The sequence below is a fragment of the Schistocerca gregaria genome, chromosome 1 (genome assembly GCF_023897955.1).
Source record: "Schistocerca gregaria isolate iqSchGreg1 chromosome 1, iqSchGreg1.2, whole genome shotgun sequence".
Taxonomy (NCBI): Eukaryota; Metazoa; Arthropoda; class Insecta; order Orthoptera; family Acrididae; genus Schistocerca; species Schistocerca gregaria.
In genome coordinates this window covers 805,118,965-805,146,679 of record NC_064920.1, presented here as the reverse complement: position 1 = coordinate 805,146,679, position 27,715 = coordinate 805,118,965, and the positions used below count along the sequence as shown (strand labels likewise).

General features: G+C 43.2%; 1 protein-coding gene across 1 annotated transcript in view; it reads right to left on the bottom strand.

Moving 5' to 3' along the window:
* LOC126270326 (CAP-Gly domain-containing linker protein 1-like) overlaps positions 1–27,715 on the bottom strand; it is a 536,038-nt gene that overhangs the window by 220,340 nt on the left and 287,983 nt on the right.

Sequence of the window (27,715 nt, the reverse complement as noted above, 5' to 3'; positions counted from 1 at the left end):
GTCCAACTGCACGTGCACTACCTGACGATCGGGAATAGCGCGCAGCGTGGTCCGCCATAGCAACAGCGATTTCATCCACAATCTGTGGTGCAACCGGTCGTCGGCCTCTTCCCGGAGCGACGCCCAGTTCTCCACTTGATTCCGACTTCTTCATCAAGCTCCGCAGAGCACGTGAGGAATGAGGACCCTTCCATAATCCTCTCAGCCGGCGATATTGTCTAAGTGCAGCTGCAGCATTGTTGCTGTTGCTTTGATGATGGGGCTTCACCAACAGTGCCCTGCTCCTTTTGCCCAAGCTCATGTTGACACGTCAACCAGTACATTGCAACTGGTCAGGTGTGTGAGACTATAAATTACGATAAATGATCGTGGCACCTGGTGATCACAGTTGGAACTGGATGGTGGCGCTGTGACGCATGGAGATCATGCACCCCTTACTCTGGATACCAATATACCAAGTTTGCTACTCGTGCGGTAATTAGTTTCCATGTTATAATGTGTTAAATAGGAAAAGTTTGATTATAACCACCCAGTACAATAGAAATACTGACCAAAGAAATAAGCATTTCAGATCTTTGAAAACAGATTTTATTATCACAAATTTTATCTTATCTAATTTCAGTAACAGTAACTGAAAATCAAAAAATGTACATTCTATTTCAATTTTTTCTTTGGGTTTCCGTTTTCAGAGCAGCACTTGCACCCAGCGCCCTCTATTCTTTATACGACATGTTCCAGTCTGTTTTCCCCTGCACATTTCCCCTTTCTTTCCTAGTACTTTGGAAGTACTAGAAACCTACGTTTCTAGCATTTGTAGACGTAGAGAAAGCTTTTGACAATGTTGACTGGAATACTCTCTTTCAAATTCTAAAGGTGGCAGGGGTAAAATACAGGGAGCGAAAGGCTATTTATGATTTGTACAGAAACCATATGGCAGTTATAAGAGTCGAGGGACATGAAAGGGAAGCAGTGGTTGGGAAGGGAGTAAAAAAGGGTTTTAGCCTCTTCCCGATGTTATTCAATCTGTATATTGAGCAAGCAGTAAAGGAAACAAAAGAAAAATGCGTATGGAAGTGAAACATGGACGATAAATAGTTTGGACAAGAAGAGAATAGAAGCTTTCGAAATGTGGTGCTACAGAAGAATGCTGAAGATTAGATGGGTAGATCACATAACTAATGAAGTATTGAATAGGATTGGGGAGAAGAGAAGTTTGTGGCACAACTTGACCGGAAGAAGGGATCGGTTGGTAGGACATGTTCTGAGGCATCAAGGGATTACCAATTTAGCATTGGAGGGCAGCGTGGGGGGTAAAAATCGTAGAGGGAGACCAAGAGATGAATACACTAAGCAGATTCAGAAGGATGTAGGCTGCAGTAGGTACTGGGAGATGAAGAAGCTTGCACAGGATAGAGTAGCATGGAGAGCTGCATCAAACCAGTCTCAGGACTGAAGACCACAACAACAACTTTGGAAGTTATTCTCTGATGTCTTAACACACACCCTGTCATACAGTCTGTCTTTCTAGGCAGTCTTTTACACACATTCCTGAACTTACAGACACTGTGGAAGACATACACATTCCTCAATCTGTCAGCCCACTCAGTTTTCAGCATCCTTCTGTAAGATCACAACTCAGAACGTCGATTCTCTTTTTTTTCTCGGTATTTCCACAGTGCGTGATCACTTCAATACATTGCTGTGTTCCAGGTGGTCATTCTCAGAAAGTTCTTCTTCAAGTTAAGCCATATCTTTGATACTAGCAGACTACTTCATCTTTCCCAGTCTGTTCCTTATGTTCTCCTTGCTCCGTCCGCGGTGAATTTTTTTGCTCCCAAAGTAGCTGAATTCCTTCATTTGGTTTATTTTTTGATCCGCAACTGTATGTGAAGTATATTGCTAAAATAATTTCTTCTGCTCTTCATTACTTTCGTCTTTCTTTGGTTTACTTTCTATACATATTCTGTGGTAAGTAGACTATTCATTATGTTCAACTAGTCCTGTATTTTCCTCCTGACTCTCACTCTCTATAGCAACGTTATCAGCGAATCTTATTTCCGCCACAATTTTTTCGATACACCTTTCTTCAACAGGTTGTTCTTGGTCTTCCATTCTTATTATTCAGTCTTCGTTCTTTTACGTATTGTCTTTTCCGATACCCCACCTCAATTTTTTCTGCATTTGAAACTGTTTCACATTGTCGAACTATTTTTTTCTCGGTTGAGTACATCCTGCGAAGGCGTCTTCGAATTTCCTTCATATCTCTCTTACAGAAACTACCCTCTAGTCATCAACAGCTAACGGGCAATTTCACCTATCAACACAGTGTAACACTGAAAAAAATGTTCAAACTATGGCGTCACAGCGTTTAGTACAAATTATCTAACACGACGTGCCAACACAAACATACGCGTTCGCTAATAGAAAAGTAAGGCAGGGCCGACGGAGTAGCATTACTTCAAGTGGCTAGAGTTGGTGAACGCGGAAAACGCGGCAGAGCACGACCGCGGCTGCTGTAGGGAAGATGGATGACCTGTGGTGCGGGGCCCGGCGTGGACTTGGCATGCTATACAGGCGGCCAAACCTGGCGGTGGCTTGGGTGCCCGCTAAGGCGCCGCTGCAAGGCCGGCCCCTCCCGTAAACAGAACGCAACCCGCCCGACAGGCGTGTTGCTAAACACTGGGCAGGCAGCGCCTTCCTTATTATCGCCAATCTTCAACAGTCACTCACTGTGCCTGAGGACGCGACAAATACGGCAGCTTGTCCTGCCTGGTTGCCTTGTTCACTGTCAAGGGCGTGGCACGCAGCTCCGACACACTCACCATGAAAATATTTTTCCCTGCCTCTGTCGACACCTCATCTAAACGGCAAGAAAGCACACACTTTAAGTCCACGTAAACGCTAATTAACATTCCAAACTAACGAATGCACTCCTAGCAAAAAAAAACTTAGTTTATACAGCCATACTTACTAAGGGAAATGACATTTATTATAATATTGCATTTATGAAAGACATTGGTACTTGAAAAGTAATGACAAGAATACCTCTAAGAAGATGGCATGAAAAGAGGGGAAAATTGGGGTTTGATGTTAGTTGACGATGATGCCATTAGAGAGGGAGTACAAGCTGGTGTTGGGAAAGGAAGAATCGCTGGTGCGAAACTCAGCTTGCCCTTTTCTTACATGATATCCTGCAAACTATGGAGGAAGGGCAACAGGCAGATTCCATGCACTTAGATTTCCGAGAGCATTTGACACAGTGCCCAATTGGAGATTGTTAGCGAAGGTACGAGCATACAGAATAGGTTCTCAGATATGTGAATGGCTCGAAGACTTTTTAAGTAATAGATCTGGTACATTGTCCTCGAAGACGAGTTGTCGTTTAACACAAGGCAGATTTCACATCAGGAATGCCCCAGCGAAGCATGATAGGACCGCTGTTGCTTTCTATATACATAAATGGTCTGGCGGGCAGGGTAGTCAGGGTGTTTGATAATGATGCTGTGCTTGCAGGAAGTTGTCTTCGTTGAGTTACTGTAGGAGGATACAAGATGAATGGCAGATAGTTCTAACTGTACAAAAATGTACATGCAGATGAGTGGAAAAAACGAACCCGTAATGTTCGAATACAGCATTAATAGTGTGTTGCCTGAGACAGTCAGATCGATTAAATACCTAGACGTAACGTTGCAAAGCGATAAGAAATGGATGGAGCAGATAAGGCCTTTAGTAGGGAAGACGAATGGTTAACTTCGATTTATTCGGAGAATTTTAGGAGAGTGTGATTCGTGTGCAAAGGAGATGGTGTACTGATCACTTGTGCGACCCACTTTTGAGCACTGCTGGAGTGTTTGGGATCGCCACCGGCTCGGATTAAAGGAAGACATCAAAGGAATTCAGAGGCGGGCTGCCAGATTTGTTATCAGTAGTTCCGATCAACACGCGACTATTACGGAGATGCTTCTTGAACTCGTGGGAATCGCTGGAGGGAATATGACATTCTTCTCTTGGAACACTACTGAGGAAATTTAGAGAATCTACATTTGAAATTGACTGCATTACCATTCGACATTTCGCTTAAGAACCACGAAGATAATATAATTAGGGCTCATGCGAAGGCATATACATAGTCGTTTTTCCCTCTTTCCATTTGGCCGTGGAACAGGAGAAATAAAATCGGCTGTGCCTTTCTCTGTGGAATCGTCACGGAATTCATTTTAAGCGGTTTAGGGAAATCAAGAAAAGCTAAATCTGGTTGGCCACATAGAGATGCGAACCGTACTCCTTACGAAAACAATCCCTTGTCTTACAGCTGCGCCAACTCGCGCGGCTGTGGCACTCAAGATAAGGTCATTTATAAATGACAAGCCAATGAAAGGCTTGTCATTTATAAATGACAAGCCAAAGAAAGGCTTACGCCGAGGACATTGAACGTAGGTTGTACAAATAAAGTTATACACAAGTGGCGAGTTTGAAGATCAGCATATGTGGAAAAAATAACAAAAAAACTCGTCTGGGAATGTCCAGAATATATCAACCACTGATAAAAAATGAAAGAAGTTTCGGAAAACTTCAGAAAGGATAGCTTGATGGCATGAAGAAGACTGATTGAAATAGGTGACACATGACAACAGCTACGAAATGAGCTTTCAGAGTCCGTTATTTGGTAGCGGAAGGATAACATAGAAGGTATGGCAGTAGTAGTACCACATTACATGGAAAACGTCACTATTTCATAAAATATTTAAAATAACTGAACAAGATTCTCGGTAACTGATAACAAGCGAAAGCATTATTATTTCGTTACGTAATAGATACTTGTAATTTTTTCCCAGATATCTAGGATGTCCTAGGAAGAACGGCCAATCAGGGATATGACAGGAACAATCATTCCAAGCATAAAATTCTACTAAACATGGGCTCTAAAATGCATTCCTTAAAAGCTATGAGCATCTCTTCATCTTCGATACTATGAAATACCTCTTCTACTGCAAGCTCTTTGGTTTCTATATTTTTGGAGGAGTTAGTAGGGACCAAACAAGAAACAAACTTTCCAGTAAACGTAAAATCTAACGTGAATGAGAGCTACGGGCCCTTATTCAGCATAAGAGTAGTGTTTCAAAGCAGCGAAGATAAACAAGTGCTCATAGCTCTTAAGGTACGTATTTTATCGCCCATGTTTACCGAACTTTATTTCTTGTTTTGGTCCATAACACCACCTCTGTAAGTTGCCTAACTTACAATTTCAGTAAGAACGTCACCGTTACATGTATTCCAATGTCAGAGGTATCAGAACAATTGCGAGGTCATTACGAAGGTGGCCAACAAACTACAATGCAAAAGCTACAAGAGAGGCGTTATGTATCGAGCAGAGGGTTATTTTGAAATTCAGAGAGCATACGTTCGAGGGAGAGTCGAGCAACATATGCTTCCTTGCACACATGTCTCGCGAAATCACCAAGACCAGAAAACCAGAGAAACTAGAGCTCTTACTGAAGTTTATTGACAGTCGTACGAGGATTACCCCCCGCCACATACCGTAAGATAGCTTGCGGAGTACAGATGTAGAATTAGTGTTACTTCACGATTTGAACTGTTTGAATAAATCTTCATTGCAGCAGCTTCTGGCGGTACCATGATTTCGTTCTATCAGTACTCGTACCTTAAAACTGCGCAGCACTGGCTAGTGGCTATAGAAAATATTATATAAACATTCTAGAAGAGGACAAGCAGCTGTATGAATTTAGAGAGCTCAGATGCCAAGCCAGTAAAAGGCAACGAAGGGAAACCTGAAGATGGAAGGAATATCAGGATGGGCTGCACAATGGAAACAAACTAGAAAACCATATCACGGAAAGGGAAGAGGAAGTAGCTGGAGATGAGGTGGGAGATGTGATACTGCGCGAAGGATTGACAGTGCCCTGAAATATGTAAGGCGGGAATAATTAAGATCTTTGGGAGTACTGTACACGAGAACTATTTTATCTGTTATGCAATACAGACGAAACAACCGAAATAACCTGGGTTCTGATCCAAAAGAAGGCAGTTCAGTAAGAGATGACTGCAATAAATTAGTAAATAAATAAATCTACTTACTGAAGGATGCAGGAAACGGGAGAAGCTAACCTCGGGGAAGAAAAGTTAAGGTTTCGGAGTAAAGTAGGGACATGAGGGACAATCCTCACTCTATGAATTATTTTAGAAATTTTGAAGAAAGGCAAACCAGCGTTTATAGAATTTGTCGATTTAGAGGAAGCTTTTCACAATGTTGACTGAAATAGACACTGAAATTGTGAAGTTAAGTACGGAAACCAGATCTGAATATCAGTAATGGAGGAGCATGAAAGGGAAGCAGTGGTTCAGAAGAGAGTCAGACAGGGCTTAGTCAGTCGCCCATGTCACTCAATCTGTAATATGAACAAGCAGTAAACGAAACCAAAGATATGTTTTGAATGGGAATTTATGTTCAGTGAGAAGATGGTCCAAATGGCTCTGAGCACTATGGGACTTAACTTCTGAGGTCATCAGTCCCCTATAACTTAGAACCACTTAAACCTAACTAACCTAAGGACATCACACACATCCATGCCCGAGGCAGGATTCGAACCTGCGACCGTAGCGGTCGCGCGGTTCCAGACTGTAGCGCCTAGAACCGCTCGGCCACCTAGGCCGGCTCAGTGTGAAGAAGTGAAAGCTTTGAGGTTTACCGATGACATTACAATTCTGTCAGAGGACTTGGGAAAGCAACTAAACGGAGTCTTAAAACAGATAAGATGATCAACTAAAGTAAAAAAAAAAGGACCTATAGGATGTAGTCTAATGAAATATGGCGATGCTGAGGGAATTAGGTTACGATATTAGATACTGAAGTACTAGACGAGTTCCGTCAGTTTGGGAGCAAAAAACTGACGATGGCAGAAGTAAAGAGAATATACACTCCTGGAAATTGAAAAAAGAACACCGTGAATTCATTGTCCCAGGAACGGGAAACTTTATTGACACATTCCTGGGGTCAGATACATCACATGATCACACTGACAGAACCACAGGCACATAGACACAGGCAACAGAGCATGCACAATGTCGGCACTAGTACAGTGTATATCCACCTTTCGCAGCAATGCAGGCTGCTATTCTCCCATGGAGACGATCGTAGAGATGCTGGATGTAGTCCTGTGGAACGGCTTGCCATGCCATTTCCACATGGCGCCTCAGTTGGACCAGCGTTCGTGCTGGACGTGCAGACCGCGTGAGACGACGCTTCATCCAGTCCCAAACATGCTCAATGGGGGACAGATCCGGAGATCTTGCTGGCCAGGGTAGTTGACTTACACCTTCTAGAGCACGTTGGGTAGCACGGGATACATGCGGACGTGCATTGTCTTGTTGGAACAGCAAGTTCCCTTGCCGGTCTAGGAATGGTAGAACGATGGGTTCGATGACGGTTTGGATGTACCGTGAACTATTCAGTGTCCCCTCGACGATCACCAGAGGTGTACGGCCAGTGTAGGAGATCGCTCCCCACACCATGATGCCGGGTGTTGGCCCTGTGTGCCTCGGTCGTATGCAGTCCTGATTGTGGCGCTCACCTGCACGGCGCCAAACACGCATACGACCATCATTGGCACCAAGGCAGAAGCGACTCTCATCGCTGAAGACGACACGTCTCCAATCGTCCCTCCATTCACGCCTGTCGCGACACCACAGGAGGCGGGCAGCACGATGTTTGGGCGTAAGTGGAAGACGGCCTAACGGTGTGCGGGACCGTAGCCCAGCTTCATGGAGACGGTTGCGAATGGTCCTCGCCGATACCCCAGGAGCAACAGTGTCCCTAATTTGCTGGGAAGTGGCGGTGCGGTCCCCTACGGCACTGCGTAGGAACCTACGGTCTTGGCGTGCATCCGTGCGTCGCTGCTGTCCGGTCCCAGTTCGACGGGCACGTGCACCTTCCGCCGACCACTGGCGACAACATCGATGTACTGTGGAGACCTCACGCCCCACGTGTTGAGCAATTCGGCGGTACGTCCACCCGGCCTCCTGCATGCCCACTATACGAACTCGCTCAAAGTCCGTCAACTGCACATACGGTTCACGTCCACGTTGTCGCGGCATGCTACCAGTGTTAAAGACTGCGATGGAGCTCCGTATGCCACGGCAAACTGGCTGACACTGACGGCGGCAGTGCACAATTGCTGCGCAGCTAGCGCCATTCGACGGCCAACACCGCGGTTCCTGGTGTGTCCGCTGTGCCGTGCGTGTGATCATTGCTTGTACAGCCCTCTCGCAGTGTCCGGAGCAAGTATGGTGGGTCTGACACACCGGTGTCAATGTGTTCTTTTTTCCATTTCCAGGAGTGTACAATGCAGATTGACAGTAATAAAAACAGCTTTTCTGAAAAAAAGCTAACGTGTAACACGATATCAAGTTTTTTTCTGAACTATTCATCTTTACAGAAGTCTATATGGGAGAGAAACGTAGGCAATAAATAGTTCTGACAATTTGGTGCTACAGGAGAATACTAAAATTAGTATTATAATATTTTCTTGCAGTCTATTGTCGCATTTGTCTTAATAATGATTACCGTGCCTTACTAAAAATTAAATCATTAGATCGGATAAGTGACAAAGAGATACTGAACTGAATATGGAACAGAAGAAATTTTAGGCATAGGGTGACTTAGGATAAAAATTGTAGAGGGAGACCAAGGCTTGGTTACAGCGCGCAGATTCAAAAGGATAAAGTACAGTGGTTGGACCAAAATATGAAAACACCACGGGAAATGACGCATGCTTGAACATAAATGTAGATGCGAGACAAGACTGCAGGTCGTGCTGTTGTGTTTGACCACGATCACCACCCGTACAATGTCCTCAATACGGCGCAAATGTTAATCGTGGTCGGAACAGAGTTCTATGTAGTTGTAAGTGCATTATGGCGGAGCCAAGTGAATTTGGGCATGGGCAAATTATTGGTGCTCGTATGGTCGGTGCTTTTAGCCAAGTGAGCCGAAGTGTTAGGTGTTCGAACAGCCACCATATCGAAGATTTAAGCCGCCTATCGGGAAAGCGGAAAAACATTATCCGCTAAGTCATAACGCGGACGAAGGTGTGTGTTGAGTAATCGTGATGGACGGTTATTGAAAACGATTGGGCCGAAACCTTGTCAGCACCAAAACAACAGCCGGCCACTGTGACCGAGCGGTTCTAGGCGCTTCAGTCCGGAACCGCGCTGCTGCTACGGTCGCAGGTTCGAATCCTGCCTCGGGCATGGATGTGTGTGATGTCCTTAGGTTAGTTATGTTTAAGTAGTTCTAAGTCTAGGGGACGGATGACGTCAGATGTTAAGTCCCATAGTGCTTAAAGCCATTTAAACCATTTAGAACGAAAACAACACGAAGGGAGCTCCAGAAACAGGGCGAACTGGAATAAAAAAATATAAAAAATCCCGTAAAAGGAAACACGGTGTCGAAGCCATAACAAACCTGGACCTCGGAGCTGTGGAAGAATGTCATTTAGTCGGATGAGTCTTGTTTCGCACCGGTTCCAACTTCTGGCCGAACTTACGTCTCAAGAGCGATTATCTGGGCAGTCATATCGTGGTATTTCATGGGACCCACGTGTACTTTGAAAGATCAGATTACTGCCCAGGGTTATGCGACCATTTTCACTGATCAGGTCCATCACATGATACTATGTCTGTTCCGATGGCAAGACAGGGCCTCTGTTCACATAGTTCACATCGTCCAGGTTTTGTTTTGTGAACATGAGGATGAACTGCCGCATCTCCCCTGATGAAAACAGTCGCCAGATCTCGATATGATTGAGTCTTTGTGGTCTACTTTGGGGAGAAGGCTGCATGATCGCTTTTATCTCCATCATCGTTACCTACACTTTCCACTATTTTGCAGGAAGAACGGTGTATGATTCTACTGAAAACATACAGCACTTATATTAATGCATCCCGAGACAACTGGATGCAGTTTTGAATCCCAACGGGTTTCCTACACCGTAGTCTATTAGGGATTATAATATGTAGTGTTTATTAGGTTTCCATATTTTTGCCCACTCCCTGTATGTTGCCGTAATTATGCAGAGGTGGAGAAGCTTGCAAATGGAGAAATCCAATTTTCAGAGAAAAGACCCCAAAGCCAACAACAGTAACAACAAGACGCAGGGTTATGACATCATTGTGGAACCACAGCTATCGTATCATCTATTTTAATAAACAAATAAAATCTATCTTCTGGTTACCAGCTGAATCCGGAAGGCCATGTTCAGAGGAGCGGGTTCACGAAGCCGCCGTGTTGTGGCGACTGGTACCTGCTGTTCGCAGTTCCTGGTTACCAGAATTAAAAATAAATAATTTATTACGATTTGGATTGCTTTTTATGTTAAAGATTAGCGGTATGTTGCCTGTGATGTAGTTGAAAGTAGTGCGCCGACTGTATGATGAGGCAGTCGGCTGCGAGCGTAAACAAACGAGAACTTAGACCGACCGTCGGGAGAAGAACGGTCCAAGGAAACTAGCCTCGCTGCGAAAGCAGAACTGAAGTAATGGCCACTGGTGTTGTGAGAATTGTACTCGAATACCGCAATGAACCACGATTAGCCCTTAGTTGGTAACATGTGAAAAAATGGCGTTCACGGTAACATCCTTCTGGGAGACTTCCACTGTAGTGACCATCGAAAATAAATAACAGTTTAAAAGCTTGATGAAAATTAATACTAATATTTTTATTGTCTTGCACTCACATTTTAATACAATACGTAAAAATTATAAAATTAAGTACTAGTTTTTTCATGAAATAATTTATAAGGTATATTACTCCTATGCAAAATTCACAAAATTTAATATTGCTGTTTCAAATGAAATAGTTTCTAAACTTGACGTGTTTTCTCATATATCTTGATATGCTTGCAAATAAATGGAAAACATTGGAAACTTTCTACACACATTTTACATATTTTCATGAAGCACTGTAAGTAATTGGTTTTATCACTTTTCACACACTTCCATGTCGTCATTCTGTTCAACGTGTAGGGACAATAACAACAGTTTCTTCTCTTTTCTAGCTTGTCGCTTATTTTTCTTTTTATTGAATTCCCATCTATTTGCCTTTCACCCAAAAAACCTGAAATAATTTTCTTGAATTCATCCTGTAATTTTGGAATCTGGAGCCTTCTCTGCATGTGACGTCTGATTAACTTCATTCCTATGTTCTTCATTAACTCAAATCTTGACATCGCACGTTTATGAATATACATAACATAGGCGTTTGTACAGCTCACAGATATTAGAAAGCTAAATACTGTCAGTGGCCATTTCCATTTTTCTCCAGTTATCACTTCATGTCTAGAGCGTCTACGCCAGATTTTATGCATCTGTGAGGCACATGGCTTTTGTGCCATATTTAGTAGGTCTCTTGGGCATAAATATTTTGAATCGACATCTGCTTCTAAATGGGATTAGTCTCTCATTAACATATGCAAGAGCCCCAATCGAATATACCTTCTGACAATTAGAAATAAAGACGTTGAAAATATTGAACACCGCTGCTGCAGGATCATCTCTTTTCCTTTGTTCGCAAGTATATACATCATTAAATCTGAGAGCCACCAGTAAAACTTCACATCGTTTTAGAGACGTGGTTGCACGAAAAATGGGACGTCCAGTACAGTCATTTGGCAAAAGGGATGCCACGTTTCACATCCAGACTTGAAAATGGAACACAGAACCATCAAACGAATCACTACCTCAGTTTCAGTTTTCTCTGTATCTTTGTAACTGGAAGACGAACGATTTTGTAATTTATTCCTTATTACTTGTAGTTTTGATTTGGTATGTACTACTATCTCGTCCAATATCCCAGTGTTAAAAAATAAACGCCGTATTTCTTCTGGGCCACCGAGCGAGTGGCGCAGTGGTTAGCACACTGGACTCGCATTCGGGAGGACGACGGTTCAATCCCGCGTCTGGCCATTCTGATTTAGGTTTTCCTTGATTTTCCTAAATCGCTCCAGGCAAATACCGGGATGGTTCCTTTGAAAGGGCACGGCCAACTTCCTTCCCCGTGCTTCCTTGATCCGACGAGACCGATGACCTTGGTCTCTTCCCACAAATAATCCAACCCAACCGGGCCTGGATCGTTACCTAACACATTGCCAGGGCCTAACCACGATGACAATCTAATTTTTATTACATTTTCGTCTGGTGTCTTAGTACCGCAATTGGGCGCTCTGAACTCCAACTGAAACAGTTCATCTTGCCGTGATGAAAGGTGTCAGTTTCGGTGTCATATATTTCGTATTCTGAAGAGAGTCAACACCACCTTGTTCATTCTCGGACGAGCAGAGAATGCCATTCGCATCTATTTCAGAATCACTGTCACGGTCTGAATCTGATACGTAATCTTCGTCAAGGCACATAAGAATCGTATGAATGACAATCATCATCGTTTTCTTCAAAATGCTTGAAAGCAATCTGCACCATTCTTTTGCTTCTTTGTGATGCACAAGGTATCCCTCCACTAGTGGCTACAAATAATGAGATATTTGAAAAGTAAGGAATATAACACAAAAACACTTACTGCCTTAGAGTAATATCCGTCTGTCGGACGCAATAAAAATTTCACCTCTACAGTAATATCCGCCTATGAGACGATGTGACTGACGTTTGTGCTCGAGTAAACCAATACTATCGAGGAAATGAAACAATGGAGTCCATACAGTAGCAAGATCAACTCACGAATGAAGCATAGCTGAAATATCAGATCCAAGTAACAATGCACGTCTGTCAACAATACATTGTGTAAGAGGTCCATGATTAAAGAATTTGTTGCTAGCGCACTCGAGCTGATGTAATTTCGATGGATTGCTCACGCGCTGCCTGCGATATAAGCTGTAAGAGGATCTGAGACCAAAGAGCTGTGTTGACTGCAGTAGGGACTGTGTGGCAGTAGCAGTAAGTAGTTGCTAGCAGTCTGGTGTATCGTGTTGGCTGGGCCGGTCGTGGTGGAGCGATGGCGGAGCCTGAGCGTTGTAGTATAAGGTAAAAAGCAGCCTCGCGCATATGTAGTATTGTTATATCAAGTCCCATGTAAATGTTTTTAAAAGATCTCTTAATAATAATATTTCTCATAAAAAGTAACTTTTGACAATCATTCATTTTAATTTAAAGAATTTACTAATTTCTCCGATTCTTGGTCATCCCGATTATTGAAAGAAAAATCAGTTCTTCCCTTTTATTTAAGACAAATCTATCGGCCAGCATTGCACTTAGCTGCGCCAGGAAAATTTCTTATAGGAGGAGATATATACGCGTTATCCGGCGACCTAATGAAGGTAAGATCTTTCAGTTTATTCAGAATGATGTATCAGGGCCATGACGCAGCACTGCTGACGTCCAAAATTTACCAGGTTAAATTGACTGTCAATTATTGAAAGGTTATAAGTGAGCGACAATTTTATTGAGAGGTTTGTCACATTGTATTATTGGTAGGTTACGGAATTTATCTGTTCGTAGGTTACGCTAAATGTCAATGTTATGGTTATATTTTTTTCTGTTGGGAGGTTATGGAAAAGATTTAATGGGGAGGTTACAATTGAGTGTTTTTATACCCGCCTAAGAGACAGATGTTACCAACTGAGAGTTAGTCCGTTCACTGAAGTTTGTGCTTCTCGTGCTCCAAGCGCGAAGACTCGGCTCGACGCATTCCCTTCGTGTCATCGACCGTGCGACAACGCTGGCCGCCTGGGACGGCAGACCGCGAGCGCTGGCGCAGCCCGCTTCGTGTTTTTGCTGCCGGCGAGTTGACGGACAGGTTGCGGTCCCTGACCAGGACAAGGTGGGGCGACCCGGCCGCGTGCCCAAGCACACGTGCATGCGCCGGCGCGCCCTCTGCGTGCGTGCTGACGCAGGCACGCCTGGCCACAAGTAGGCTAACCAGGAGCGCCGCATCCGTCGCCACTCCTCACGCTCTACAGGCACAGCCCGCATTTGCCCAAGGCAGCCGTCGACGCTTATCGACCAGCGTCCCACCTACACGCTCTATAGCGAAAATACTACTCCCCTTCGAAAATAACTAAGTAAATAAAAAAAATCTGGACTACAGGTAAACGATAATAACCAGGATGTAAATGATTCAGTGTACTAGATAATGGCTCTGAGCACTATGGGATTCAACTGCTGTGGTCTTTAGTCCCCTAGAACTTAGAACTACTGAAACCTAACTAACCTAAGGAAATCACACACATCCATGCCCGTGGCAGGATTCGAACCTGCAACCGTAGCAGTTGCACGGTTCCGGACTGCGCGCCTAGAACCGCGAGACCACCGCGGCCGGCTGTACTACATAAATGTGTCACGTTAAACTACACACCGACCTCAGCTGCCCAATAGTGTTGTCTTTCTATTTATTTCATTTTACTGCCAAAATAGCTTGTATCGGCCATATATCCGACTTCAGCAGAGTTGCATAACCGTAGCACCCCTTTTATTTCTTGAACTGTCGAAAGTGTCGAAACAAAGTTATCAGCATATGACAGTATGCAGCCAGGTACGTAAATGCGTAGTAGACTTAATGCTCCTAATTCTGGTATCAAAATATGGCTTTTTACGTGGGACGATATACTTTCTTTAACGGCATTCGAAAAGTCGACTGCTGCGAAACAAAAATTACTAGTGTCGTCATCCAAATTTTTCTTAAAAATTATGCGAGAAGTTGTGCTACACTATTGGCCATTCAAATTGCTACACCACGAGGAGGACATGCTATAGATGCGAAATTTAACTGACAGGAAGAAGATGCTGTGATATGCAAATGATTAGATTTTCAGAGCATTCAAACAAGGTGCTGACATGAGGAAAGTTTCCAACTGATTTCTCATACACAAACAGCAGTTGACCGGCGTTGCCTGGTGAAACGTTGTTGTGATGCCTCGTGTAAGGAGGAGAAATGCGTACCATCACGTTTCAGACTTTGATAAAGGTCGGATTGTAGCCTATCGCGATTGCGGTTTATCGTATCGCGACATTGATGCTCGCGTTGGTCGAGATCCAGTGACTGTTAGCAGAATATGGAATCGGTGGGTTCAGGAGGGTAATACGGTACGCCGTGCTGGATCCCAACGGCCTCGTATCAAAGAAGTCGAGATGGCAGGCATCTTATCCGCATCGCTGTAACGGATCGTGCAGCCACGTCTCGATCCCTGAGTCAACAGATGGGGACGTTTGCAAGACAACAACCATCTGCACGAATAGTTCGACGACGTTTGCAGCAGCATGGACTATAAGCTCAGAGACCATGGCTGCGGTTGCCCTTAACGCTGCGTCACAGACAGGAGCGCCTGCGATGGTGTACTCAACGACGAACCTGAGTGCACGAATGGCAAAACGTCATATTTTCGGATGAATCCAGGTTCTGTTTATAGAATATTGATGGTCGCATCCGCGTTTGGTGACATCGTGGTGAACGCACACTGGAAGCGTGTATTCGTCATCGCCATACTGGCGTATCACCCAGCGTGATGGTATGGGGTGCCATTGGTTACACGTGTTGGCCCTTTGAACAGTGGACGTTACATTTCAGGTGTGTTACGACCCGTGGCTCTACCCTTCATTCGATCCCTGCGAAACCCTACATTTCAGCAGGATAATGCACGACCGCATGGATACAGAAAATGTTCGACTGCTGCCCTGGCCAGCACATTCTCCAGATCTCTCACCAATTGAAAACGTCTGGTCAATGGTGGCTGAGCAACTGGCTCGTCACAATACGCCAGGCACTACTCTTGATGAACTGTGGTATCGTGTTGAAGCTGCATGGGCAGCTGTACCTGTACACGCCATCCAAGCTCTGTTTGACTCTATGCCCAGGCGTATCAAGGCCTTTATGACGGCCAGAGGTGGTAGTTCTGGGTACTGATTTCTCAGTATCTATGCACCCAAATTGCGTAAAAATGTAATCACATGTCAGTTCTAATATAATATATTTGTCCAATGAATACCCGTTTATCGTCTGCATTTCTTCTTGATGTACCAATTTTAATGGCCAGTAGTGTATTTCGTGAACTGTCGAAAATATCGAAACAAAGTTATCAGCATGCAGCCGGACCCGTAAATGTATAGTAGGTTTAATGCTCCTAATTCTGGTATCAATGAAGATGTTGACAATTATCGCTTTTTAGATGGGACGATATACTTTCTTCAATGGCATTCGAAAAGTCGACTGCTGCGAAACAAAAATTTCTAATGTCGTCGTCCAAATTTTTCTTAAAAATTATGCGAGAAGTTGTGCTAAAAGTGAAATGCAAGGTGGCCGGAACTAGCTATTGTGCATGTAAACGTGCGAGGCTCCGTCGTACAGGGCTATAAAAAAAATAAAGTTTTTAAAGTTCTGTATTTTCAGAAGTATACATGTACAAATGTAATTTATGCACCAGCAGAACCGTAAACTCACCGATTTTGTATTGTGCCCATCAGTTGGCTTTATCAGCGCAATGCCTAGAACAACCGGCGACAAAGAAAGAAAAGAGTTTTGCATGTTGGAATATGCGAGATGTTTATTGCAACGTCAGCGCAGCGTGGCTTCAGGATGATTTATAGAAAAGAACGGCCATGTACGCAGAACACTGTGCGTTGGTATTGACAGTTTAAGGACACCGGTCTTGTGTATTAACAGAAAATTACCGGTCGATCAAGTGTACTACATACAACCGTGAAGAGAGTGAGGGAAACTGACTGACTACCTTGGAATATCGTAGCAAACTGTGTAGAAGATTTCGAGATTGTCATCTTCCAACATTACCTCATTGGAGCGCCGATGACTATCGCTACCTAAGCAACGAATTTCCGCATAGCTGAATTGGTCTTGTGATGAAGGAGATGTGACTCTGCTCCCTTGTCCCTTGCTGTCGTCCCCCAGCCCCACCCTTTTCCCCCGAGATCGCCTGACCAAACGCCTTGGGACTTTTTGGTTTGAGCGTACATTAAGGACCGTTTTTACGTACACCCACTGCCGAGAACACTGAAAACAGGTCAGAGAACGTATCAATGCTGATGTGATGACCACCGACAGGATGTTGCAAACTTGACTACCGCTTGGACGTGTGTCCAAGAAGGGCACACATAGAACATCTGTAGAGGTAAACAGTAAACTTGTTGAGTTTACAGTTTTATTTCTAAAGATCCGTCTTCATCACATAAATTGTATAATTCACAATTACCGGTTTCGGCCATAGCCATCTTCAGATCATAAAAATATTTTGATGTATAACTAAGCAGGTACTGTTTACGTAGATACATAGACTGACGTTGGTACTCGTGTTAGAATATTTTTACGATCTGAAGATGCAGTGGCAGAAACCGGTAATTATGAATTCTACGCTTTATGTGATCTGACCTTCACAAATAAAGTGCCATAACATGATCGTGGACTCATCTACAGCTTTTATGTCTTAAACTGATTCGCAGTTTTATTGGTGCATCAATTATATTTGTACGTGTAAAACTTCATAAAATATACAGTTATGAAAACGAATGAATCATTTATAATAGCCCTGTTTCCACAGAAATTATTCACTTGAACTATGGTAACCTGCGTACATGCAATTGAAGTAGTTTCCCGAGGTTTTCTCTGATACGCTAGAAGACAGCATTCCATTTACAACAATCTTAAAGTCTGGAACCGCGCGACCGATACGGTCGCAGGTTCGAATCCTGCCTCGGGCATGGATGTGTGTGATGTCCTTAGGTTAGTTAGGTTTAAGAAGTTCTACGTTCTAGGGGACTGATGACCTCAGATGTTAAGTCCCATAGTGCTCAGAGCCAACAATCTTAGCCGACAGGCATGTTGTATACAGTAAGGCCAAGAGGAATACTTGATGCAGATAACGACCGAACCTGGCATGATGGCACCACATGGCGGTGTTTATACAGCAATAGGCGATTCGCCCCGCCGTGCCTATCAGTTTTAGCTAATTTCTAGGATACTTTTACGAAAAGTTGAAACGCCAACATTAACAATCGCTGTATGACTACACCAGTCACTTTAAGAACTTTCGACTGTCTCTAAAATAAATATATCGTTCTATCAAAAATTTAAAAAATCTGCTTCCATATCTCGACCGATAGAAGAGTTAAGAGTATATTCATTACGCACCATCCACATACATTTGCTGTTAACAGTCATGTAAGTAGGAGTGTCCTTGCCTGCTGGAAAACATAAAAATATATACACTTAGCACGATCATATAACTGGATAATTACATCAATATTATTAGCAATTGTCTATGCCAGTAGATGTACATAACATCCCGCTGAAGATGATAGACCGGCAATGAAGTAAAACGTACACTCTGTTGACCAGCTTAGATTCAAATGGCTCTAAGCACTATGGGACTTAACATCTGGGGTCATCAGTCCCCGAGACTTAGAACTACTTAAACCTAACTAACCTAAGGACATCGCACACATCCATGCCCGAGGCAGGATTCGAACCTGCGACCGTAGCAGCAGCGGGGTTCCGGACTGAAGCGCCAAGAACCGCTCGGCCACAGAGGCCGGCATAAAATTCCTAACCAACATGAAATATATTCATTACTTTCAAGCTGCAAATATGAGTTCGATGTGAAGTTGAGAGATCCTATCGTACAAAATTGTAACAGATAGTTGCATGCGAAATACTGAATAGTCAGGTACATAATTTGAATACTCTAAAACCAGAATCACTTTCTTCAGCGATTCGATCACTCTTGGTAATACGAGTATATTTCTACACTGCTTGTTAACGTCAGGACCACGATTTCACGCAAAAGCAGCCAGATAATACGGTGAAAGTGCAGACCGAGGTCACGCCTGACTTTCTATTGCACAATGGTACTGTGTGTTCTGTACCGACAGCCTAGGCCTGCAAGTTTTAGCAAAATATTCTCACCAAATATTTTTTTTAACGAATGAATAAATGGAAAAACTACCATTAAACATATCCTTCACTCGGGAATGTTTTATGTCGCAGGGAGAAGTGGAACCATAGTTTTTTAATTCTGTAGTTAGGCAGGAAACATAAAAATTGATATTACTGGTCTCTCTGCTTATAATTACGACTTCAAAAACTTGAAGTGATATTCCAGTCCCTTACGCAGTCGCCCCATCTGCAAACAAGAACACAGAATTTGCACCTGATACGGTAAAAATAAATTTTAAAAAATGCATACTGTGGCGACACAAGACACTTCGGTTTGTCGGAACCACTCTTCCACGTACATATTCTGGTGGTATGTTAGTTGTCACAGACAAGAACCGATTGCCAACACCGGTGTCTAACTGTCGGCAGGCATCGAAAGATGCGGTGTCACACTTCCACGGTTTCGCTGCACCCACAAGAAACTCGACAAGCTGTTCAAATAAATTTCTCACGAACTAAAATGACACTGTATGAAGAGTCTCACGGAATTACTTCTTTGTATAGAAACGGGTTGTTCTAATCAGAATCGACAGCAGACCAACACCGACAACGATAGTTCAGGTATACATGCCGACGTCGCAAACTGAAGATGAACAGATAGAGAAAGTGTATGAGGATATTGAAAGGGTAATGCAGTATATAAAGGGGGACGAAAATCTAATATTCATGGGCGACTGGAATGCAGTTGCAGGGGAAGGAGTAGAAGAAAAGGTTACAGGAGAATTTGGGCTTGGGACAAGGAATGAAAGAGGAGAAAGACTAATTGAGTTCTGTAACAAGTTTCAGCTAGTAATATCGAATACCCTGTTAAAGAATCACAAGAGGAGGAGGTATACTTGGAAAAGGCCGGGAGATACGGGAAGATTTCAATTAGATTACATCATGGTCAGACAGAGATTCCGAAATCAGATACTGGGTTGTAAGGCGTACCCAGGAGCAGATATAGACTCAGATCACAATATAGTAGTGATGAAGAGTAGGCTGAAGTTCAAGACATTAGTCAGGAAGAAGCAATACGCTAAGAAGTGGGATACGGAAGTTCTAAGGAATGACGAGATATGTTTGAAGTTCTCTAACGCTATAGATACAGCAATAAGGAATAGCGCAGTAGGCAACACAGTTGAAGAGGAATGGACGTCTCTAAAAAGGGCCATCACAGAAGTTGGGAAGGAAAACATAGGTACAAAGAAGGTAGCTGCGAAGAAACCATGGGTAACAGAAGAAATACTTCAGTTGATTGATGAAAGGAGGAAGTACAAACATGTTCCGGGAAAATCAGGAATACAGAAATACAAGTCGCTTAGGAATGAAATAAATAGGAAATGCAGGGAAGCTAAGACGAAATGGCTGCAGGGAAAATGTGAAGACATCGAAAAAGATATGACTGTCGGAAGGACAGACTCAGCATACAGGAAAGTCAAAACAACCTTTGGTGACATTAAAAGCAACGGTGGTAACATTAGGAGTGCAAAGGGAATTCCACTGTTAAATGCAGAGGAGAGAGCAGATAGGTGGAAAGAATACAATGAAAGCCTCTATGAGGGTGAAGATTTGTCTGATGTGATAGAAGAAGAAACAGGAGTCGATTTAGAAGAGATAGGGGATCCAGTATTAGAATCGGAATTTAAAAGAGCTTTGGAGGACTTACGGTCAAATAAGGCAGAAGGGATAGATAACATTACATCAGAATTTCTAAAATCATTAGGGGAAGTGGCAACAAAACGACTATTCACATTGGTGTGTAGAATATATGAGTCTGGCGACATACCATCTGACTTTCGAAAAGCATCATCCACACAATACCGAAGACAGCAAGAGCTGACAAGTGCGATATCGCACCTTCAGCTTAACAGCTCATGCATCGAAGCTGCTTACAAGAATAATATACAGAAGAATGGAAAAGAAAATTGAAAATGCGCTAGGTGACGATCAGTTTGGCTTTAGGAAAAGTAAAGGCACGAGAGAGGCAATTCTGACGTTACGGCTAATAATGGAAGCAAGGCTAAAGAAAAATCAAGACACGTTCATAGGATTTGTCGACCTGGAAAAAGTGTTCGACTATATAAAATGGTGCAAGCTCTTCAAGATTATGAAAAAAAGTAGGGGTAAGCTATAGGGAGAGACGGGTCATATACAATATGTACAACAACCAAGAGGGAATAATAAGAGTGAACGATCAAGAACGAAGTGCTCGTATTAAGAAGGGAGTAAGACCAGGCCGTAGCCTTTCGCCCCTACTCTTCAATCTGTACATCGAGGAAGCAATGATGGAAATAAAAGAAAGGTTCAGGAGTGGAATTAAAATACAAAGTGAAAGGATATCCGTGATACGATCCGCTGATGACATTGCTATCCTGAGTGAAAGTGAAGAAGAATTAAATGATCTGCCGAACGGAATGAACATTCTAATGAGTACACAGTATGGTTTGAGAGTAAATCGGAGAAAGACGAAGGTAATGAGAAGTAGTAGAAATGAGAACAGCGAGAAACTTAACATCAGGATTGATGGACACGAAGTCAATGAAGTTAAGGAATTCTGCTACCTAGGAAGTAAAATAACCAATGACGGACGGAGCAAGGAGGACATCAAAAGCAGACTCGCTATGGCAAAAAAAGCATTTCTGGCCAAGAGAAGTCTACTAATATCAAATACCGGCCTTAATTTGAGGAAGAAATTTCTGAGGATGTACGTCTGGAGTACAGCATTGTATGGTAGTGAAACATGGACTGTGGGAAAACCGGAACAGAAGAGAATCGAAGCATTTGAGATGTGGTGCTACAGACGAATGTTGAAAATTAGGTGGACTGATAAGGTATGGAATGAGGAGGTTCTACGCAGAATCGGAGAGGAAAGGAATATGTGGAAAACACTGATAAGGAGAAGGGACAGGATGACAGGACATCTGCTAAGACATGAGAGAATGACTTCCATGGTACTAGAGGGAGCTGTAGAGGGCAAAAACTGTAGAGGAAGACAGAGATTGGAATACGTCAAGCAAATAATTGAGGACTTAGGTTGCAAGTGCTACTCTGAGATGAAGAGGTTAGCACAGGAAAGAAATTCGTGGCGGGCCGCATCAAACCAGTCAGTACACTGATGACCAAAAAAAAAAAGTTTCTCATATAGTTATTGGCGGGAAAAATGACTGTAATTCAATTATCACTGTCGTGTACGTTCGTGAGAAACGAAATAACGAAAAGCGCCCTTCACCTGTGGGACATGCTTGTGCCTGTCACGTGTACCGTTGAAATGAAATGTTGTGTGACTAGGTTCCTCCGTCGGGTAGACCGTTCGCCGGGCGCAAGTCTTTCGATTTGACGCCACTTCGGCGACCTACGCGTCGATGGGGATGAAATGATGATAATGAGGACAACACAACATCAAGTCCCTGAGCGGAGAAAATCTCCGACCCAGCCGGGAATCGAACCCGGGCCCTTAGGATTGACATTCCGCCGCGCTGACCACTCAGCTACCAGGGGCGGACACCTGTACCGCTGATTATTATCTTCTTCTCGCACTAGATGACGCAGTGATTGAGTAAATAGGTCCGCGTTCGGGGTTCAGATCTACGTCTAGCCATCCAAATTCACATTTTTCGTGGTTTTCCTAAGTCAGTTACGCATTAGCTAGAATGATACCGTTATAAAGAAAACGGCTGATTTCATTCCTTACACTTTAAGTCAATCTTGCGTTTCGTCTCTAACGACCACAAGAAATATATTCGCGTTTGCGAATATGATCGACCTTTGTCTGTATATTGGGACAACAATGAAAATTTGTGCCGGCCCGGGACTCGAACCCGGATTTCCCGATTTACGCGATCGGTCACCTTAGCCACTTCTGCCATCCAAGCACGAATCACGACACGGCCAGACGCAAAAACCTCCATACGCCATCATCCACGTGTCACAACTTACACACGAACATATGTATATTCGCATCCAGAAAGGAGGTATTTACTTAGAGTCCAGGGCCTGACATTGGCGAATAAATACGAAACAGCACTGCCTGTGATATTATGGACTACATTGCAACATTTCTTCGGACATGCATGCATGTCCAAAGGAACAGGCGCTGCAGCGACTTCAGCCGTCAAAAAATGCAGGAAATGTATGTATGTAAATTCAGTGGGGCGTTAAACCCTGACCTTCATTCGTTTCTTTCCTCCTCCTATTTCTCTTTCTTTCTCCAGTCTTCCAAGTGTTTCATACTGCAAACCAGTTCTTTCTGTCCTATGCTGTTCTTTCTCTTCATATCCATTATAGCCAATAGCTTCAGTTATGTATTATATATTCCCATTTTATAGCTCACTCGAAATTTCGCTACCTGTATTTCCCATACTGGGTCAAGAGACTACTCCTGGATGCTTTATCATTTATCCAACCACACTGAACTTACCTTTCGTAATAGTATACCCACTGAACTTTTTCCTCTTGGAATGTAAATACAGATATCTGTATTTATATATCATTAATACGCAGTCACAAGTTTTTTTTAAAGACAGCTTCAGTTATTTATTTGCTTTTTATTTTCTTCATAAGTTGCTAGAATTACTGCTTATTTTTGAAAATTCCTAAGTCGTGATTTCTTGGAGGTACTGCAATCCACAGGGCAATATTATGAGTACTTCTAGTTAAGCTGCCCAGGTGCTAAAAAACCATGTTATTCACCACTAAAGTATGAGAGGCAAGAACAAGTTAAAAGCTGCACACAAACCCAAAGCTTAAGCTGTGAGATACTTCCGCAACTACTCTCTCCATGTTTCTTGCTCCCCCTCCCCAGGCCCCACCGGTCGCATAAAAAAAAGACTTTTTCATTTACGTTAATATTATTAGAAAAACAACTCATCAATCAGCGCTTTTTCTCTCAAGTACGCCATGAACAACGATAATAATATACTTTTGTCGTTGGAGTAGAATATCCCGTTTCGCCCGAGGAAAGTCCCCACCCTCAGAATTACTGCTGTTTCACGTTTCTCTGCCACATTGAACATTTCATGTACAACAGTCTGATTCAAGGCTGGTAGTAACCCACATCAAGGCTGAAAAGTAGAGCACATTGCAGTTGCAGAGATGTTGGGTTTTATTTGTACGCTCTTTAGTCACCACCGTCACTACATACAGAGCATTATAAAAACTGGGAAGTTCAAATCAATCACCCACCATACCTTCCGATGTCCCTTCTGCCTGCTCCTATCCCACAAACCACATCTGCGAAACCTGAAGTAAATCTTAATCCAAACGAAGAGACAGCGCCCCGAATAGTGTTATCACACAATTTTTATTTTTGTCTGTGGCTGCTTGTTGTTTGGGAAGCACAGACGACGGATAACACACGGAGAGCACTCACAAAACATCAAATCACGGACATAACACTTGCAAAGCGGCTGTTGCCACACTTCTTGAGTAGACGTCACTTCCATAGATAAAATGAGTCATAAAAGAAACGGCTTGGTCTCATCAGAAGCCGACTAGCCTCGCCTGACGCAGTCAGCTGTTCTCCACAAGATTCCTCGCCGCTAGAACCGTTCCTTTCTTCAAACTGCCGCAGCGCCTCTACCAGGAATGCTGCAGCTTGTTACACTGCAGGAATGAACGCTTCCGCATTCTTGATTCATCCCTGCAGTCTCTCGTCGATTGATGTCCTTGTGTACTTCACAACGTATAGTGAAATCCGTAGCCGGCCGGATTTGGCAGAGCGGTTCTAGACGTTACAGTCTGGAACCACGCGGCCGCTACGGTCGCAGGTTAGAATCCTGCCTCGGGCATGGATGTGTGTGATGTCCTTAGGTTAGTTAGGTTTAAGTAGTTCTAAGTTCTAGGAGACTGATGACCACAGGTGTTAAGTCCCATAGTGCTCAGAGCCATTTGAACCATTGAACTGATGACCTCAGCAGTTAAGTCTCTTAGTGCACAGAGCCATTTTTTTGAAATCTGTAAACAGCAGCTCTGGAAACGTCTAAAGTACGTCTTTCCTACAAGTCCCTAAGCGTCGACACCTCAGGTAACAGGCTAATTCTCGTTAGTGTGGCAAAAAGTGCAAGATCCCTCATCCTGAAGTCTTATTGGGCAACGAATGTAACAGGAAGACACAAAAATTCGATTTATCAGATCTATGCTGTAGCTGCCTGTCAAATCCTTTACGAAGTATCTAACGCTGCCGTCTTCAAAAAGGTAAGTGGGGGATGCTTTACAAGTTTACGCTAACAGCTAAATAACGTCAACCTACATAGGTAAGAGTCAGTTTCTATTTACTGTTTCTATGTTTTCATGTGTCTTAGTTCTCAGCTACAGTAAATAAATTATTATTGAATTTTTCATATTAGATGGCGTGAATCAAAATAAAAAAGTATAGTAAATATGGCAACTAAAATGCCATATTTTTTCGAACTATGAGCACTTATTCATCTTCGTCACAGTAAAACATGTCTCTTCTACTGAGTAAGTACTCGTAGCTGTTATGATATAAAATTTAGAGCCCATGTTTACTGCACAGTTTGTCTTGTTTCGGTCCTTACTACCTTCTCCCAAATATGAAAAGCACAGAGCTCGCAGCAGAAGAGATATGTTTCACAGTATCGAAGATGAACAAATGCTCTTCGCTCTTGAGGTATGCGTTTTAGAGCCCATTTTCACTAGACTTTTTTCTGAAAGTTTGTCGGTAGAGTACAATAATCACACTACAAGGCAACATGCAGTAAAATTGTGATTCCACGGCCATCTTTGGCCGTTGTATGGTATGGTATATGTAACTAGCGGCAAATAAGCTATTTGTCTCATATTTTTCAAGCATATTCTGTTTCCGATTACGGTACTTCACACCATAGCTGACTACACTACGCATTTAAAGGCGGGCTTCTATGGCAGGGCGTGCAGTCACTGCCAGAGGACCACGGCGCATCTCCACAGATCGCGAAGAAACAAATTATAATCCACCCATACGCCCACGGTAGGACTCGAAGAAGCAACACTTCGGCTACTAACAAATCACCTCGATAAGCAATACTGTGAGCTGGTTTTGTAAATAACATCGATTCTGGAATAAATACGTTATAAATGTCTTGAGCGCAATCCGCAAGAACCGAAAGAGTCTTCATCCTCAAAACTACGCGTCCTCGTAACTACTGTAGGGGACTCAAAAAATTACAAAAAGAAAACTCGGACTGTTCCGAGCACATGATTAAGTGGCGAGATTTCTGTAGAAGAAATAACGGCCTGTTACTTCCGCCTACGAAGATTTGTTCAAAACACTTGATAGAGGACTGCTTGTGGACTGCCCCATGTGGGACTGCCACAGACGAACCGGCTGCGGTAGCCGTGCGGTTCTGGCGGTGCAGTCCGGAACCGCGGGACTGCTACGGTCGCAGATTCGAATCCTGCCTCGGGCATGGATGTGTGTGATGTCCTTAGGTTAGTTAGGTTTAAATAGTTCTAAGTTCTAGGGGACTTATGACCTAAGATGTTGAGTCCCATAGTGCTCAGAGCCATTTTTTTTTTTTTTTTTTTTTTGGCCACAGACGAAATGATTATGTAACAAGCCGCAGGAGCGGATTTTGATATACGTGATGTAAAACGTAATTGATTATACGATGTAAAAAGGAAGGTTACCAAACCTCGGGGAATAATGTAAGGGAACATGAAAATTTTTCGATGTATAACTTGTTTAAAGTAGAGCACACTAGTCATGACCAAACACTCCTATGTGGTTGGGCAAAAGGGATAGACGACCTAGCAAGACTCTGCAACACAGAAATCCAACAGTCCGACGTCAAGTTAATCGTACATCATTTTTGCACAGAGTAATATTATTACACCACTTGAATATGTTAGAAAAAATACTTGGCGATATATAATGTATAGAGTAAAACCAAGCAAGTTCCATACGCTGGAAATGAGCGTTCGGGGCACATGTGATAAGCCACATTACCGTTCTGGGCAAGCCTTATAAGCAAGGGCGCGGAGTCAGGACGGACATCAGAGAAGGGACTGGATGGTGATGCAGTTCAAGGTGCCAGCTGTGCCACCCTAAGGCCGTTCACAATGGTGCGCATTCGTTCAGGAGAGACCGTACTCGGGAAGCGGATAAGAAGAATTGACTGAGCATTAAAGTGGCTCTCGTTTTCCTAATGGTCAGATATCTGAACTTGTTTGGTGCTACACTGGCACATTTCAGCTTTGGATATGAGACAAGTGGTACAACATTTGTATTTTTCTATTTTTGTTCGCACCAAAAAGTGATGGTGTACATGGCCGAAAGAAAGAGAGAATTAATGCCCACGTAGAGTGATTTTAGAATTTAAAGAAAAGATCGATCACACAAAAAATTCCGTGAAGATGTACCACTTAAAACAACGAACGAGAGATTGGAACGAAGAAGCTAGAAAAGCAGGACTATGAGTGATAAACTTATCTAGTTGGTGTCAAACATATTGGTGGAGATATTTCACGTAAATCCAGAAACATGTGGAGCTTGGTATGAGGGAAGGACGGTATGTAGATAAAGTTAAGAAAGTGTAAGCTCACAGATGCAAAGTCTCTTCACTTGCGAAAACAATTCACAATTTTAGTCATAAGTGGAAATAATGGACTACCAGATGTAGAAATATGAAACCGGAATTTCCCTAAATATGGTGCTAGCCGTCAGTGCAGGGCCAGTGAGACCGCGTCTGCAGCGCCATCTGCTTCCTGTAGCGGCTGGCGACGAATGTCAACACACACAAGTTCCACAGGTCGGTATCTGTTTCAAACCCGTAA